Source organism: Drosophila mojavensis, unplaced genomic scaffold, assembly GCF_018153725.1.
Source record: "Drosophila mojavensis isolate 15081-1352.22 unplaced genomic scaffold, ASM1815372v1 contig_80, whole genome shotgun sequence".
NCBI lineage: Eukaryota > Metazoa > Arthropoda > Insecta > Diptera > Drosophilidae > Drosophila > Drosophila mojavensis.
In genome coordinates, this window is record NW_025318906.1 from 17,206,054 (window position 1) to 17,222,879 (window position 16,826).

The 16,826-nt window shown below is 36.1% G+C and overlaps 1 protein-coding gene across 2 annotated transcripts in view; it reads right to left on the minus strand.

The window, feature by feature from the left end:
- LOC6580303 overlaps positions 1 to 16,474 on the minus strand; it is a 41,665-nt gene extending 25,191 nt beyond the window's left edge. Inside the window, exon 1 of one of the 2 annotated variants that reach the window (XM_044010562.1) lies at positions 16,324 to 16,474. The gene's annotated coding sequence lies outside the window, so the exon portion shown is untranslated. Of the gene's footprint in view, positions 1 to 15,059; positions 15,211 to 16,323 lie in introns of those variants that run through there. The other variant, XM_015164165.3, reaches the window with a different exon arrangement.
- Positions 16,475 to 16,826: the final 352 nt, after the last annotated feature.

Here is a 16,826-nt window from a genome sequence, read left to right on the forward strand (position 1 = left end):
TCAACAGCCCTACTTATCCTTCCTTAAACTGCACACAATTTGTATGTATATATGTCTTGTTGACAAAGACCCCATTGAAATGGTAACTAAATTAGATTAGCCATAGCTTATACGTATATAGTGTATAGAGAATAGTGTAAGAAGCCGAACGCCCGTTAAGCTTGATCTTGAGCCAAGCTGGATTCTAATCCACAACTTTGTTGTTGCGACATTTCAATTGCATTTGCTTTGGTACACAAGTTATATGGCTTGACCAGGCACTCAATTAGGCAGGAACACGGAATTAAATTAACTCGACGCTGTTTGCGGTGCCCCAAAAGAGTCATATCGAAAATGCCAGCCATTCCGCTAAGACCGAGCGCCATTCGGGCCCTGATGTGGGCCAAGGCAAACATTGAAGTGTAAACAAACGTGGGCTGGCAGTTGAGAGCGGAACAAGTCTCAAGTGTCGCATTGTGGGGCATGTCACAACAATGGAAATGAAAGAACAACAGCTCATCAATAGCCCAGGACAATACTAACATCAAAATGGAATAGAGCGAACTATGGCAGAGGCTAGTGAACGACGATGAAATACCCTGTACTTAAACGAATCGTATATTTTAAAGAATTTTAATGTAAATATAGAAAGACAATAATTAATTTGAGATAAATGATATCAATATAAAATTCCAGAAAATGTACTGAATTCAGCTTTAATAAATAATAAATAAATATAATATAATATAATAAGTATTTCTTGTATTATTGGTAACATGAAATCCACTGAGATTAGATCAGCTATAAACCCGACAGATAGCAAAACTTGTTAAACAAACTTTCATCTTGTCACATATACTTTCGCATGACTTATATACACTTACAGGCTTATAGGGTATAACTAAAGTAGTCCTTTAGTCAAAAGTGCTTACATAACAGCAACTCGTGAGAAAAACTAATATGTCATACAAGCACTTGTTAGCCTAAGCCCAAGCTACTTCAATTTAAGTTCTTTGCTTAGTAACAGAAGCAAGCTAAAATGCCTTCTTTGCCAAGTTAACTCTAGGGTATCATAACAAAAACGACTCGCTTAGCAGGCGTAAAGCGGCAACGCATTATCAACACCAACTAACTAGATGGGCGTCGATATGGAGTACCCAGAGAGAGTGGGAGCGGGAGCGGGAGAGGCGAGATACACATAGAGAGCATTATATTTTGATGGCTTAAAAATGCTTGCCAGCAGCGTTAACTAATTTCCGCGCAACGCCACAGAGTGGGCCACATAAAGTGGCGGACACTAAAGCTGGCAGCCTTTTGATTACCAGCTCTGCGCCCAGTCCAAACTAATCTCACACGCAACTGTATTTGTATTTATAATGTATGTGTATATTTGTTGCTGTAGCCATTGCTGTTGCTTTTGTTGCTGTTGTTGTTGCTGCTGCTGTTGCAAAAGTCAACACACAGCGAGTTGGCTAGCTCGACTGCTGCACAGAGTCAACTGACGCCGCTTCGGAATGTTTGCCAACTGTTTGTCGTTGCCAGCGACATTTTGTGCAAATATTTTGCAAGTATGCGAAGCACAGAATTTGTAAAATTCAATTCGACTTAGTTTGATTCGACACTTTTAGCATGCCTTTCAGCATTAGAACGTGGTATTTGGCTTTCCATTTGAGCCAAAGAGCTAACCTTTTAGCCATGTCAATAAAATTGTTTAAAAATAGAGAATATTTTGTAAAATATAAATAATATTTTTTAGATACATATAATACTTTTTAGATAGAAAATAAAATATATTTATTATATGCATTAAAAAAATTACATGAAAAATGTATTCATGTTTATTTCCTATAAATAAGATAGTATTTATAAAAGTAGATAGTATTTTATAAAAAAAAAAAATCTTAAATCTAAATATTCTAGAAAATTAATAAAAGACATATATGCAAAAACAAAAAAAAAATAAATAAATAAATAAAAAAAAATGTTAAATAGGAAAATTTTCTATATATTAATAAAATTTAAATATATTGAAATTCGGAACTATATTGATGTTTATTTTATATTAATGAAGAGTTAATTTTTGATTATTTTATTACAAATAGTAATATTCTAAAAATGTAATAAAAACGACTTAAAATGCACCTTTTTCTGCATATCGATTTTTTTATATTAATGCAAAAAAAAGGAGAAATATAAATACAAATAATTTTAAATAAATCAAATATACAAATATTTGTTAGCTTATTTTGTCTCTTTGGCATATGTGTAATTAATGCAAACATGCAGAGAGAATGTTGTCAACATTCCACAAACTAAATAGCAAAACTATTATACAATTTGTATTTCTTTATTATCTTAATTTAAATGCCAAGAAGACTACATTCCACAAATATAATACTGATTGAATATTAATGTATTTAATTTAGTCATTGCAAACATGAATTATTTTAACACATTGAGCATGCTTGGAGACATATGTCGTCGAATTATCGAATTTAGTAGCCAAAACTATTCGAATGAATGTCAAAATAATATTTATTTCTTATTTGAATAGATAAGGTCCGCACTGATTGGCTTGCCTTTAAGCCTTCTATCTGTTCATTGCCCCTGGAGACTTTTAGTTGCATTTGGCAAATTGGGAAAATTCTAGCAAATTGATTTCGTGTGCGAAATTACAGTTTTCATTTTATTTGCATTTCATGTTTGCGCAATTAAATATTAAAATCAATTAAAGCCCTTGAGCTAGCTTTCCGTTTCTCCTGCGTTATCCCACCCCGCCCCTACCTCCACCGCGCATGCATCTCTGTTTACACTGCAACAATTTTTTGTGAGCAACGCCCCGTGGGCCATTTGCGCTCAGGTTTGTTTGCCGTATAATGAGAAAATGCAGCTTGCAGCTGTGTTTCAAATTTAAATGAAAAAACAAACAAGGACAACAAAATTGTTTGCTTAGCACTTTGAGGCGTGTTCCGAGCGAGAGTCATGTCGGTCTTAAAGCTGATGAGTGCAGGATTTGTCATAAAGGAATTTCTAATGACAGATGGCAAGAGTTTAGCTTAAAGCGTAGCTGAAAATTCAATTTGACATATGATATATGAATTTTGTTTAGTTTTTAGTCAACTAAATATTAAGCTCACAGTCACAAAGACATTTTAACTATTTACTATTTGGCTTACAGAAAAGTGCTAAAGTTTTCTTTTAGCTACATTGCCTTGAATATTTAGTAAGAGCCTTTCATCTTAGTCACTTCAAAGCAAATGCTTTCAAATTCTTGCAATTTCTTGGCAAATTCTACCAAAGTCTTTCCAATTAAGGTCGCTAAATCTGATTCGCAACATACTGAAAATCTGCCCCCAAATCTTTAGCATAAATCACTTCCTAAGTATGGCCATAAACATAGCCACGCTTCTAGCCATGTTTGCCCTTTCCTGCCATCTCGTGCATAGTTTCTGTTTGTGTTTTTATGAATTATGCTTCCTGCTGTTTGTTGCTTCAAGAATTTGTAGTTACAAAAGTCAAACTGACATAGAGAGAGGGAGAGAGAGAGAGAAAAAACGAATAAATAAATAAATATAAAGAAAATAAGTTGAAGTAGTGCTGAGCTGTCCGGGCTCAGCATTCAAGTTTATGGACAGCGGCATGCGCCAAATTTGTGGCCTCAAATGCTGGGTGAATAAACTCAGATATATGAATATACAAATGAATATGCTAGAGATACCCTGCACTCCTGGCTGCTGAGCAGTTGAAGGAATATTGATTAGTGATATGGATTTTAATTAAGGTTTTTATATCTCAAATATGTTATGCTTCATAATACATATGTATATATATATATAATATTCTATATATATCTTTTACCAACCAAAATGCCCTTTAACACATTCAAGCCTTAAGCACTGCTCACTAAACGCTAAGCATACCCACTAAGCTCACTCTGCTTAAAGGGCAAACACACACACACACACACAGAAAATATGTGCAGAGCATTTGCTTTGGCTTGCCTGGGAGCTTTTGGCATTACTGAGCCGGCTCATTTAAAAAACGAATAATAAAATGGGATTTACAGTTATGGGCGCAAACATGCCGTAAAGCAAATAAATGGCAGCAAGAGGAAATTCAAGAGAATTTGCCAAAACACCTGGAAAATAGTGGGGCAGGAGCAAGAGCTGGTGCTGAGGCAGTAGTAGGTATCCAAAAGCTGGCATACCTCCTGCTCTAGCAGTGCTCAAGCCGGTGTCGCTAGGTGCGTGACCTTGACTAATAGAAACGACAACTCAAATCCAATTAATGTAAAAGCACATGAAAACTGCAGCGACACGAGCTCGTTTGTTTTCGAGTGATTGGGGAAAAGAAAGCGTACGCCTCGTAAGCTCTATTTAATTAGACGCTTAGCGGCCAGCAGGACAACAGGATAACAGCAGAAGAGACTTGTCGAGGGCGCTGCTGACAAAGGCCATTGTTGCATTGTCTGGCTGAAGAGCTGCCGTGGCTGGCAGTTGTTGCACTGTCAGGCCCGGCCACAGTGACAACATTGACTGATGGCAGAGTGGATACGGCTGGATGGGCCTCGCAAATGACACAGTTTATGCCCTTCCCCAAGCGGAAATCAGATAAGACTAGCAAGTGAGTTAGCTACCCCATAAAATACATGGGGAATGCGCCACGAATCAAAAGCTGTATACTATTTGGGTTGAGGCCCGGCTCAAAAGAGTATTTCACTGTCGGCGTGTGCCCAATTCGGCTGCCTGCACCATATTGAGTTTATATTTGAATTGCCGCCTTATCGAAATGGGGCCGAGCCATTGGAGCATTATCAACGCTTGCATCGACGTCACTGCACATTAAAATTGCAAGCAACATGGCCGAGTGTGGCGGTGGTTGGGCTGCCTGCCTCCCTTCAGGTCCTTCAGTGTGCGACACACGCCGACAAGGGCCACATAAGTACGTAAGACTTTCAATCAGAGTGCATTGAAACGGAAATTCTGCGCTGCAGCGCAGAAAGGAAGGAAATACATGCTCGAGGGAATGGCTGACAGAATGAGTGAATGACTGACGGACGGACGAACGGACGAACAGATGGACGGACGAGCGGACTGACTGACTGACTTGATGGACCCGCTGATGGCCTGATGGACTAGACAAGCAGCCGCCTTGCAAGCCAACTAACTGTATCGAATAACAGTCAATGCAATGCCTCGAGAGCTGCTTAAAGGCAGTTTATAGTTACCAGCGCTACTTGGCACATCTTGGATATACCCTTTACTTGTGTATATGTAAGGGTATACGGGCTTGTAAGAGGTAAAATTGTAAATTAGTTTAGTGTGCACTGCCCAAAATTTGTTAGTTTAATATAGATTGTGATTAGCTTTGTATATTAATTATTATTTTCTAACAAAAATAAAAGAATCATATTTAAAACTTAAAATTTAATTATTTATATGAAATATTTTTATTTGCATTTTTATAACAAATTTAATTATTAATTATTTATTTTATTATCATAAAATTTAAAAGGAAAATTATTTTATAAACAACAATAAATAATATTTAAAACTTAAAATAAAACATTCAGCTAATTATATAGATTATATAATTGTATTTTCTTTTATCATAAAATTCCATAATTTATCTGAAATATTTTATTTATTTTTATTTTTTTTATTTATATTATTATTATTATTATTATTTATTTATTTATTTATTTATTTATTTTTTTTTTTTTTTTTGTATCCTCGTAAAATTTTTTAATTTTATGTTATCCTTATTTAATTAAAATAAATAATAATTTCAATAATATTGTAAAATGTATATATTATGAAAATTAAAGTAAAATAATAATTTAAATGATGTATATATTTGAATTTCGTATTATCTATATTATATTTATATCTATATAAAACTAAAGTTTATATGATATATGCAAAAATTGGCGTGGACTCAAGATTTATGTACATAATTCTCCACATGCTCAACAAATATAAAATGCAATATAAACACTTTACAGGGTATCCCTTGGTCAAGCTCACTCCACCCGTGCCTATCTGCCACTGCTACTGCTGCTGTCGTGCGAGAAACTGTTGATGCGGCGTTTATAACAAGGTTCCGCATCTAACTAGCTGCTGGCATGGACTTTGCCTCAGACTTTGCATAGTCTGAACTTTGCCAATATATTGTGTATTGAAGTATTAAAGTTGCGCCATTGTTGTATCGAGTCTTGACTTCATCCTTGTGAAGGAGGCAAATTATAACGAAATATCAAAAGTGCCGACAGCAAAATCAATGTCGATGTTAGCCATAAGCGGATCTCGATGGCTGTAAGTGGTATTCAAATATGTCTTCGCTGCTGGACAAAATGCAATTGAGTCAAAAGATAAGCAGGCAAGCTGTTTGGACATCCAGAGCAGAGCTCAACACAATATGCTAATATCCTTCAGTTGACGGGTAAATTGTCTAAATCCTTTTCACATCTCTCACGAATCTTTGTGAATCGTGTAAGCCAAAACAAATAATTTACGCATCGATAAATTGCGAAATATTCGCTTTCGATTTCCTGGCTGACTGAATTAATGTTTGCGCTGTCGCGGTGGCTGAATATCAAAGCTAACGGCTGACGGCTAACGGTACACGGGCACTCTCCACACCATTTGTCAGCTCAAAAAGGAATCCATTAATGGCCGAAAATCCGTAACAAAAATAAATTTGATTTTATTGACAGCGAATCAGCCGCAACGCATTTCCCATTTCCAGACAATGGGCCTGAGAAGGAAATTACATTTAGGCCAACATTGGCAGCACGACGGGCAGCAAATGAATTATGATGTGCCCCAAATGAAGGGGTTCGCCTAGCACTCAAACTCCAGGTGCGTACCTCGGACACCTGGCCGGACCAGCGCGTCAGCGAGGCGCATAAATCTTGAAGCCTCGATTAGAGCTCGTTAAAGGTTTACGTGTGCCGTGCTGCGTGCGCCGTACTACATTGTCTATTAAATATTAAGGTAATTTGTAGATTTACACGGCTTCCGGCCAAAGTGGGTCATATTTATGGGCATGGCTGAAATAATGCCACACTAAAACTCTGCATTCGTGAGTAATTTATTAGCCTCGTGTTTCAATATTTAATTGAATACGCTGTCGCAGCATAGATAAATGGCCATCGTCGCCACTGTGTGTCCTGTGTCCCGTGTCCTGTGGCCTGTGGCCTGGGTCAAGAGCATGCTAGCTGCCTGGGCAATCGGACAATGGAACCTGGTGGCAGTCACCCCATGACATTTGTTGTTTTATTAATAGCTCCACACAATTAAACAAACAAACCTGATTGCCGTTGCTTGAATACAAACTATATAAGGAAAGGGGCTTAACTAGCATGAGAAGGGGAGTTAAGTTATACAACCTTTCAGATACTAACTATTTGTAGCTATCTACACAAATAAACTTTTTTAATTGGTCTATAAATTTGCTATTATATAATTATGTATAGATAGTAATTTCTACTGTTATAAAGTTTTTGGCTTTTTAGCTATAGATTAACTATAGGCAAACTTGTTGTGTCATCCATCTAATTTGGTAACAACTTCTGACTTTGCTTTCTCATCTGGCCAAACTTTAACTAAACAACTTCCAATAAGTTGAGCAACTAAAACTGCAGAAAAACAAATACCCAAGTTCACTTACTTCTAGTCATTCTAATATAACTTTTACCTTAATTGTCACAGCTTGAAATTCGATAACTCAACTTTTGCTTGTGAGCTAATTGAATTAGCAAACATGTTACCTGCGGCTGTTGGCCACATAAAATTAAACAGTAATTGATTAGCCCATTAAGTCTAATTTTGGCCAAGATTTAAACTTGGCTACACTATTAATGTTAGCTATTTTTAGCTGCTAGGATTTAGTTACAAGTAAAGTTATTTTTTGTTGGGCTATGCTCAAATTACACTCCTTGTGAAACCATGGCTATTAATATATGTATATTACTACTAGATAGTATCTTAAGTATAATACAAGTAGTATAGTCTTTTAAGTGGTTTATCTTGTTACATGAAAATTCTACACTAATTCATCTATCATAAACATTAAACTTATCGTAGTTAAAAAGAAACCAAATTTAAATTAGTTGTAAAAAAAAATTCTATGAAAAGCAATTATAAGTATTTAATTTTGTAATTAATTTAATTTTTTTGTATATTTATTAATTAATTTTTTATTTGATAAATAATAATATAATATTGTTAAACAAAATATAAATTAGTTGTAAAAAATATACTATGAAAAACAATTATAAATATTTAATTTTGTAAATAATTTAATGTTTTATATATTTTTTAATAAATTTTTTATTTGATAAATAATAATATAATATTATTAAACAAAATTTAAATTAGTTGTAAAAAATATACTGCGAAAAACAATTATAAATATTTAATTTTGTAATTAATTTAATTTTTTTTATATATTTATTAATTAATTTTGTATTTGATAAATAATAATATAATATTGTTAAGGCCTTCGCATTACTAAAATATAACTAGGAAAAATATGAAGCTATAGGAGCATGTAGTAGCACCCTCATCATGCTCTTCCTGCAGTATATTGTAATAAAACAACTTTAAATTTGAGACCCGATCCAAGCCGCAAACTATTTCCATTAAATAACTAGTTCAAGTCAGTTACAATTTGATTCACTCCACAGAAAACTCGGAAAATATGTCGAGGTGAGACTCGTTCTTTATAGTAAGATTAACACCTGTCGCAGCTGTCTAATAAATGCAATTATCAAAATTAGACTAGCAGGTGGAAACTTTTAAATTTTGGCAGTTCATGCGAAATTTGTGGGCGTAAAAGTGAAAGTGAATTCCCCTGCGAGAAATGAGTATGAGTGCAGTGTGAGTAACTTGAGTTGCGAGTTGCTTGACTTGACTACAATGACCTACAATTCGCTATATAAGGAAGAGACTTGAAGAGACTATAATGCACCCACACACACAAGCACACACACTCACTTTGGCAACGTTTCATAAAGTTCAGCCAAGTTACTTGGGCACTTTGATGGGAAACCACGAGCCATGACAAGGCCAAGTGCGAGCGGGGCTAGGAACGGGCATACTCAAAAGCCGCAGATATACAGTTGCTTGTGCGTGAGTGTGTATGTGTGTGTGTGTGTGTGTGTTGGACTGGCAGCTAAAACCGTTAGATATGCAAAGCCAAACACACCTATGTAAGCGGCCAGCGGCGCATTTTGCGCAACAAAACTCGGGCGCCTGAACGCTTGGGCTCAACTAGTTGGCACACACGACGTATGCGCAATGTATGCACTGCTGTTCGACAGCGAGTGCAGAACGGACTGGGGCGTGTAATAGCAGAGGCTGAGCTGAGGGCAATTCTGTACGTTGATTGACTCAATGAACGGACAGGGTGACAGCGAACTAACTGTTTACTCACTTCGCAATTATGAGTGCATAATAAGCTCAGAGCAGGTGTGAGTGCCTGTGTGTGTGTGTGTGTGTGCATGATAAATGGCTAACCACAAGGTACTACATGTTGACGGCTGTGTGGCATTAGCATTTGACATGATTTGACAGGCTTGTTAGGGTTTCTTTTTGGATTCGCGCTGAAATAAAATACATGCATTTGGGCTGGATTTGTGTAGCAGGCAAACCACAAGCGTAATATGCACATAAGTATGCAATATATTATATAATACACACACACACACATGTATTTGTCATTGATCAATGTGAGCAAAAAATTGTGCATTTTGCTGGAATTATACGTTTCAAATTGAATTATCTCAAATCGAATACCCGACAAAAGTCAAAGCCACAGAGTCAGAGGCAAAGTTTTAGTCCGAATCATTGAATGCGACAGACACGTAGCCAATTTGTTATGTCTCTGCATATATACACATATAGGCATGTATGTATGTGTGTGTGTGTGTGTGTTTGTGTGTGTGTGAAGGCCAATTTAAACGCTTCTGACATTTGTATATGCACAAACAAACAGCCAATTGGAAATACAGTCAGAACAGTGCCAGTGAAATGTTTCTGTATGTTCGGCTCTTTGTGCGGCCAGAATGGATTCCTTTGTGGAATTGATAACTCTATGTGGGTGTACGATTTGAGTGTAGCATATTTAAAATTCTTTAGCTTTGGCTTAGGTTACCAAACGTTTTGTGGCGGGGATTTTTGGCAAATTAAAGTCATGTACAGAGCTGCAGGGCAAACAGAACTTTGACAGGGCCTTATCTTTTTTTTTTTTTTTTTTTTTGCAAATATTATTGGATGTCATATGACAAGATAAGTCACCGACTTTTCTTTTTGCGCCCCAAAAATTGTGTGAGTTGCGGTTGCTGTGTCATCGCAGTTAGTCAGAATTTCAAAACGGAAAAACCTTAACATTTATATTCAATTGAATGACAACAAATATGATGTTGCTATAAAGTTGACAACTTGTAAAGAGGCTTAAAAAACTAGTGAAAATAGCTGCAGGTCATGCTTAACAGAAAACACCAAGAAGAAGAAAAAGAAGAAGATAGACAAATTGATGGATTAAAGTGAGTGTGGCCATTTTATACAAGATAACAAGTGGGCTGAACAGTATAAGAAATAATTTTGGATAAGTGTATAGCTTACAGGTAAATTACCGTTTATTTCTTTTAGATAATCGCTGCTAGATAATATTTGTTGAAATATTTGATAAACAGTTGTACCTACCAGTTAGAGCAGGCGTGCCCCAAGGTAGTGTGCTTGGGCCAACATTATATACACTTTACACCGCAGACATGCCGTTGCCTCCCAGTAACAGCGACACGCTTATAGCGACGTACGCAGATGATACAGCCATACTGAGTCGCAATAAATCGCCCGAAGTAGCCTCTAGTCAAATGCAAGATTACTTGCATGATCTCAATCGGTGGCTAACTCGCTGGAGCATCGGGATCAACGCCCAAAAGTCCACGCACATCACATTCGCAACCAGAAGGGGAGCCTGCCCCGAAGTGACTCTAGGAGCTCCAATACCACGGGCAAACAAGGTGAAGTACCTGGGAGTCACTCTGGATAAGAGACTGACCTATGGCCCGCACATAAGTGAGACAGTCAAAAAGTGCAAATACAAATTAAAAAAACTCGACTGGATGCTAAGAAGCGACAGCCCTCTGTCACTACGAAGCAAGAGGCACATTTACAACTCAATAGTGGCACCTGTTTTCACTTACGCAATGCCTTTATGGGGGTCTGCTGCAAAAACTCACATAAATAAAGTCCAGACCACACAAAACAAAGCACTAAGGACTTGGACCGGAGCCGAATGGTACGTCAAAAATGAAACCCTGCACACCGACCTCCAGATGCCGACAATTGCTGAGCTCATTGGCCGACACAGCACAAGATACGCGGACAGAATATCCGCCCACCCAAACCAGCTTGCAGCCAATTTAGCCACCAACACTATCAACAGAAGGCTGAAAAGATCGCATCCCCTAGACCTGAGAAGTGACCTAAACTAAATTAAATTAAAGTAACTTTTTAGCAATAAAGGCATTTAGCCACTCCATTAGTTAAGGTACCCTTACAAATGCGCCATAGAGTTTACGACAAAAGCTGCAATAAAACTATATTAAAAAAAAAAAAAAAAAAAAAAAAAAACAGTTGTAAAAGCGCCTTGAGTCATACGATACGTTTTACCCACATTAAATTCGATCAAAAGTTTGGCACTTGAATTCGATTTGCCAGACAGACAGAAGCTGAGATTGTGAAAGTTAACATTGTAAAAATGTCGCCAATTCCAATGCTCCATCTCTTTGTACTCGCTCTGCATATTTTCGCTTACTGATTGAATAAAATTATTATTAAATTTAAGACATAAATTCTATATTGGCGAATGCCTACATCGGAGCTTGAAGTTTTCATATTTTAGGGAATTTGTAGATCAAAGGAAGAAGCATTCGCTTGCTTGCTTGAAATATATTTATTATAATTTCATTCAGAGCAGCTCCTAAAACAAATCCCTGTCACATGCGCACATTAGCACCTACCTATGCAGACCCCAAACGACATTTTAACAACTCACTTAGCGAGCACATTAAGAACTAAAACTTGCTGCTGCAACAGCAATGCCAACGCCCCCCAGCAGCAGCAGCAACAGCAGCAGCTGAATTGGAGGGTGGCTTACGCAGTTACAAAGGCAATTTAGAGCGAAGGCTATAAACATTTTTGGCAAACCGCAAATGCAACGCCCCCTTAAAGAGCAGACCACAATGGCAACAACAGCAGCAACAGCAGCAAAGGCAACAACAGCAACAGCAGCCGCAGCAGCAGCAGCAATTGTATTTCCGACGTGACCACGTGCTGAGCATAAACAACCTTCAGCCTTGTATTCCCCCTCACGGCATAAGACAATTATTCGCGTATGACGCGCAAGTCGTATAATTTTTATATTTATCATGCGCCCTCAATATTGATATTTGTATTGGCAATTTAGATTTGAAGCATCCATCATCTGCGTAAATCATTTGTTAATATTAATTTTAATTTCAAAATAAAATTATGATTTTAATTTTGTGTATAACTCATAAATATTATTTCTTATTGCTTCCGCATATTATGCGCTAAATTGTAGTTGGCAATGATTGATGGGTAAGCCAAGAGGAAATGTTCAGCCAGGAATTCCGCTCTCCTTCTCTCTCTCTCTCTCTCTCCCTTGCTCTCTTTTCAGCTCGCTGCATGAAGCGCTGGCATGTTTACTTTGGGCCGAGCACACGTAAAGCAAGTCATAAAAATATTTCAGCGAAAGAATGAAAAGTGAGTGAAAAAAATACACACACACACATACACACACACACAACTAACAAAACGTTGTAGGTCATGTGTCATTTTCAGAGCCCTCAGTGTCGCTCGTTGCATGTTGCTTATGTTATTTGTTTCCACTTTGTTGGCAGCCAGCGAAAACTTTAACAAACATTTTGCAACAAACATTTTTGGCGTCGTGGCAGCCAGCGGCTGAAATTGAATATTCAATTTTTGCTTTGTCTCCTTTGGTATTATGTTTTTTTTTTTTTTTTTTTTTTTTTTTGGCAATTTGTGGATGCGACAAGGCGAGCCGAGCCGAGCTGAATGCATGGCAAATTGTTTATGAGTTTTAGCGGCGCTTCGGGAGTTGCGAGATGGAATTTTTAGGCGCAGATAACTTTCATAACAAAATATGCAAATTCTACAAAGCATATTTGAGCACTCCAAAATATATCTCAAAAGCAATGGGAGACTGGGAAAAATGTATATAAGCTACTTATAAGTAGCTTTTAATTATTTAGATAGAGGTATCTAAAGTTTTCTGTGAGATTTGCAGACATTTGAAATTTTATAAATTCTAAATAAATTTATTATATCAAAAATACTCTACTCATTTATTTATTTATTTATTTATTTTATTATTATTTTATTTTTTGACTTAGCAGAACTAAAATTGTAACTTAACAATTGTGTAGTTAAAAGGCTTTCGATTGAAAATAAATAAAATAAATAAATCTAAAATAAATATAACTTAAAAAATAATATAGAAAAAAGCATATTCGAACAAATATAATTAAATATTTTTCCTTAAAAGCCTTTTTGACTGAACAAAACTTAAATGAAATCTAATTGTTGTGGAAGTAAAAACCTTGAAATTGAAAAATAAATAAATAAATGAATATATATATATATAAAAAGTGACAATTTCAATCAATTATAAATCAATAATTCGTGGGAAATTTTATTAGCCCAACAGAACTATAATTAAGCTTAATTACTATGCAACTCAAAAACTAAAAAATGAGAAAAGTATTAAAAGTAATTTAATAAAATATGATTTTCTGCCAAACAACCCCTGAAAGTAAAAAGCTTGAAATCGAACAAGAATAAAATTTAATATATTAGATTTGGAAAACCTTTTTGACTTAAGAAAACAAAAATGAAACTTCATTAATATGCAAGAAAAAGGCTAGACATTATTAAAATAATGTGCTGAAATAATGATTTCAATTAAATATAATTATATACTCTATATTTCTTGGCAAACCTTTTTGACTTAAAACTAAAATGAAATCTAATTAATATGCAAGTGAAAACCATTTAACTGGAAAGTTATTTAAGTACAAAATTTGGCCAGAGACTTAAGCTGAAATTTCTCTAATACCAAAGGGTCGAAACAAGTGGGCTAAAAGCAGCAAAAGGGCGCATTTTTTGTTTACTCAGTTTGCCCTTTCAAGACCCACGACTTAATTAAACTACGCGCTTCATCGTGTTCCCAAAGCTCGCAGCCAATTTAAAATCCCTTTTCTCTTTTTCTGTACGAATTAAATCCACAACAAAATGTCAACACTCAATCATTAAGAAGTCAACATAAAAATTGAAGAGCTACAAAAAATGTGGCCCGGAAATAGGTCAGCCAATGTGTGCATAGGGCAGACAGAATATGCTTCGGCTGGGGTAGACTAACAAAAAGAAAGTACTACTTCTAATTGCCAGGGTATATATCGATATTGGGAATATACAATGGAATCACATCAAATATGCGAGGCTGTTAACGGTCGAAAACACCAATTTTGAAGCTGCTTAGATGCAAATGGATGCGATAAGGAGTCGAGCGGAAACCAAACTATAGCCAAAGCCCAGGCCCAAGCCCAAGCCACAAACATGAGGCAACTGGCAGCAGGCAGCAATTGAAAGGCAGGAAAGAAAAATTATTGCAAAACCCGAGCCAGATTTTATGTTATTTTTATGTCGAACTGTGGAGAAGAGGCAGCAGAGAGGCAAGGAAGTGGGCACACACACACACACACACACAGTTTTATTTATTCATGGGCACGCTGACTTGTACGTCAGAGCCCACCAAGACTCAGCTAGGATAACACAACTGGGCGTACAATTTAATAAAAAATATATATATTTCTATATTTGTGTATATTCCAATAAAATAAGAGAATTTTATATTTGAGTTTTATGTGCGCTCGTAAAGCGTCAGAGGAATTTTAAAAAATATGCAGCAAGTCTTAAAAATATAGTTAAATTGAAAAGTTGATGAGAAAACTTAAACGTAGCTCGTACCTCGTCCAATTGCTGTTTGCTCTGCCTCCGCACAAAAGTATGCAACACTTTTTGAATTTCAAAATATACTGAGAGTCGCGCGCACTTTCGCTTTTTAGCTGCTGAACAGAACCTATCGAACCGAACACCTCGCTTGATTTGTGAAACTGGCCTCGTTTGTTTCACGGGTTTGGTTAAAAAGCGTCTCACGCTCGCTCAGCTCAACATTCGGGCGCCCGAATGTGTGTGGGCAAACGAGTCACTGTTAACTGGCTGCATTGACTTGAAACGCCCTGGAATTGAAACACACGCCTTACTAATGTGTGTGTGAGTGTGTGTGTGTGTGTTTGTGTTTGTGGGGACCAACTAAAAAAAGTAGGTCTACTACGGCAGGCGAAATGAGTGGAAATGGAGCTGGCCTCTCTCACCTTGGCAGGATGAATCCTAACCCGCCGCAATGTGACTCAAATTGTGCGCTCGACTCGAAAGCTTTGAGCAAAGCTTTGATAATATTGGGTACTTTTTATATAAATTTCCCAATATTTTAAAAACATATATGTAGGTATATTTTAAGCTCTAAATACCTGTTATTTAAATTAAGCTGAATAAAATGCCAATATTTACCTGCAAATAAGAAAGTGAAATGAAAATTAGTTCCAAAACTAATGAAAACTGAATACAAAACGAAATCTAAGCTGAAATACACACATTTAAACACATGAACAAAAACAGCTTTGTAAGGAAGAAGGGAAATTCGCAGAGCGTATAACGAGTACGAAATACGAAAAGAGACAGAGAGAGAGAGAAAAAGTTATTACAGCTTAAAAGCTCTGCCGAGCTTTCCGACAGCATTGCCAGTTGTAATTTTATTAACTGCATATAAATTGCTTATTTGAATAAAAACCGTTAGAAAAACATGCCAATTGTGGTATTAAAAAATTCAACTTTTTATTTTAGAATATTAAAATACTGAATACATAAAGAAAACGTGCATACTTAGTTTAGAGAACATGTTAGACTACTTAATTGATAAACACTTGTTAACAGCACTCTTTAACGCTTTACAACACTGACTACATATATTCAAATGGAGCAACAACACAGAAATTACAGTTAGACGTGCTCTCTAGGCCAATTATATTTATATACATATATAGGTTGCTAGGTTGCTTTGTTTGTTTATTGTCATTGTTTTTGTGTGGGATGCAAGCAACTGAAAAATAGCAACGACAGCAACAACAACGACAATAACAACAAATTACCCAGCTATCAAACACACACACACCAGTTGATAGTTTTGTTGTTGTGGTAAATTTGAGTGCTGGCTAAAACGAATTAACATCGAATTTAAAATCGAGATCCAAGTTTTTCAAAGGATTTCGACGGATTTTCTTGCTGCCATGATGATGATGGTGATGTGGTATTAGTATCTCCACCTCCGGCTCTTCATCTGCAGTATTACCGATAGGGATTTTTTATTTTTTTTTTATCAGATTTGGTTATAACAATTTTTAATTGAATTGTTCGTTTCGATTCGGTTTATATTTAAAAAGAAAACACAAAGACAAATACAAAGAGAAAAAGCCATTAAAAACAATATCGTGTTTAAAAATTTCGTTGTTTATATATAAATATATATAAATATATCGATATGGTCTGTGTGAAATGCATGAGCCATGTAACAAGCGTAACGAATACAATATCAAGGTGAACGTTATGAAATTTATGATCAAAATAAATGGAACAAAGTGAAAGTAAAGTCAAAATAGCACACACACACACTTAAGC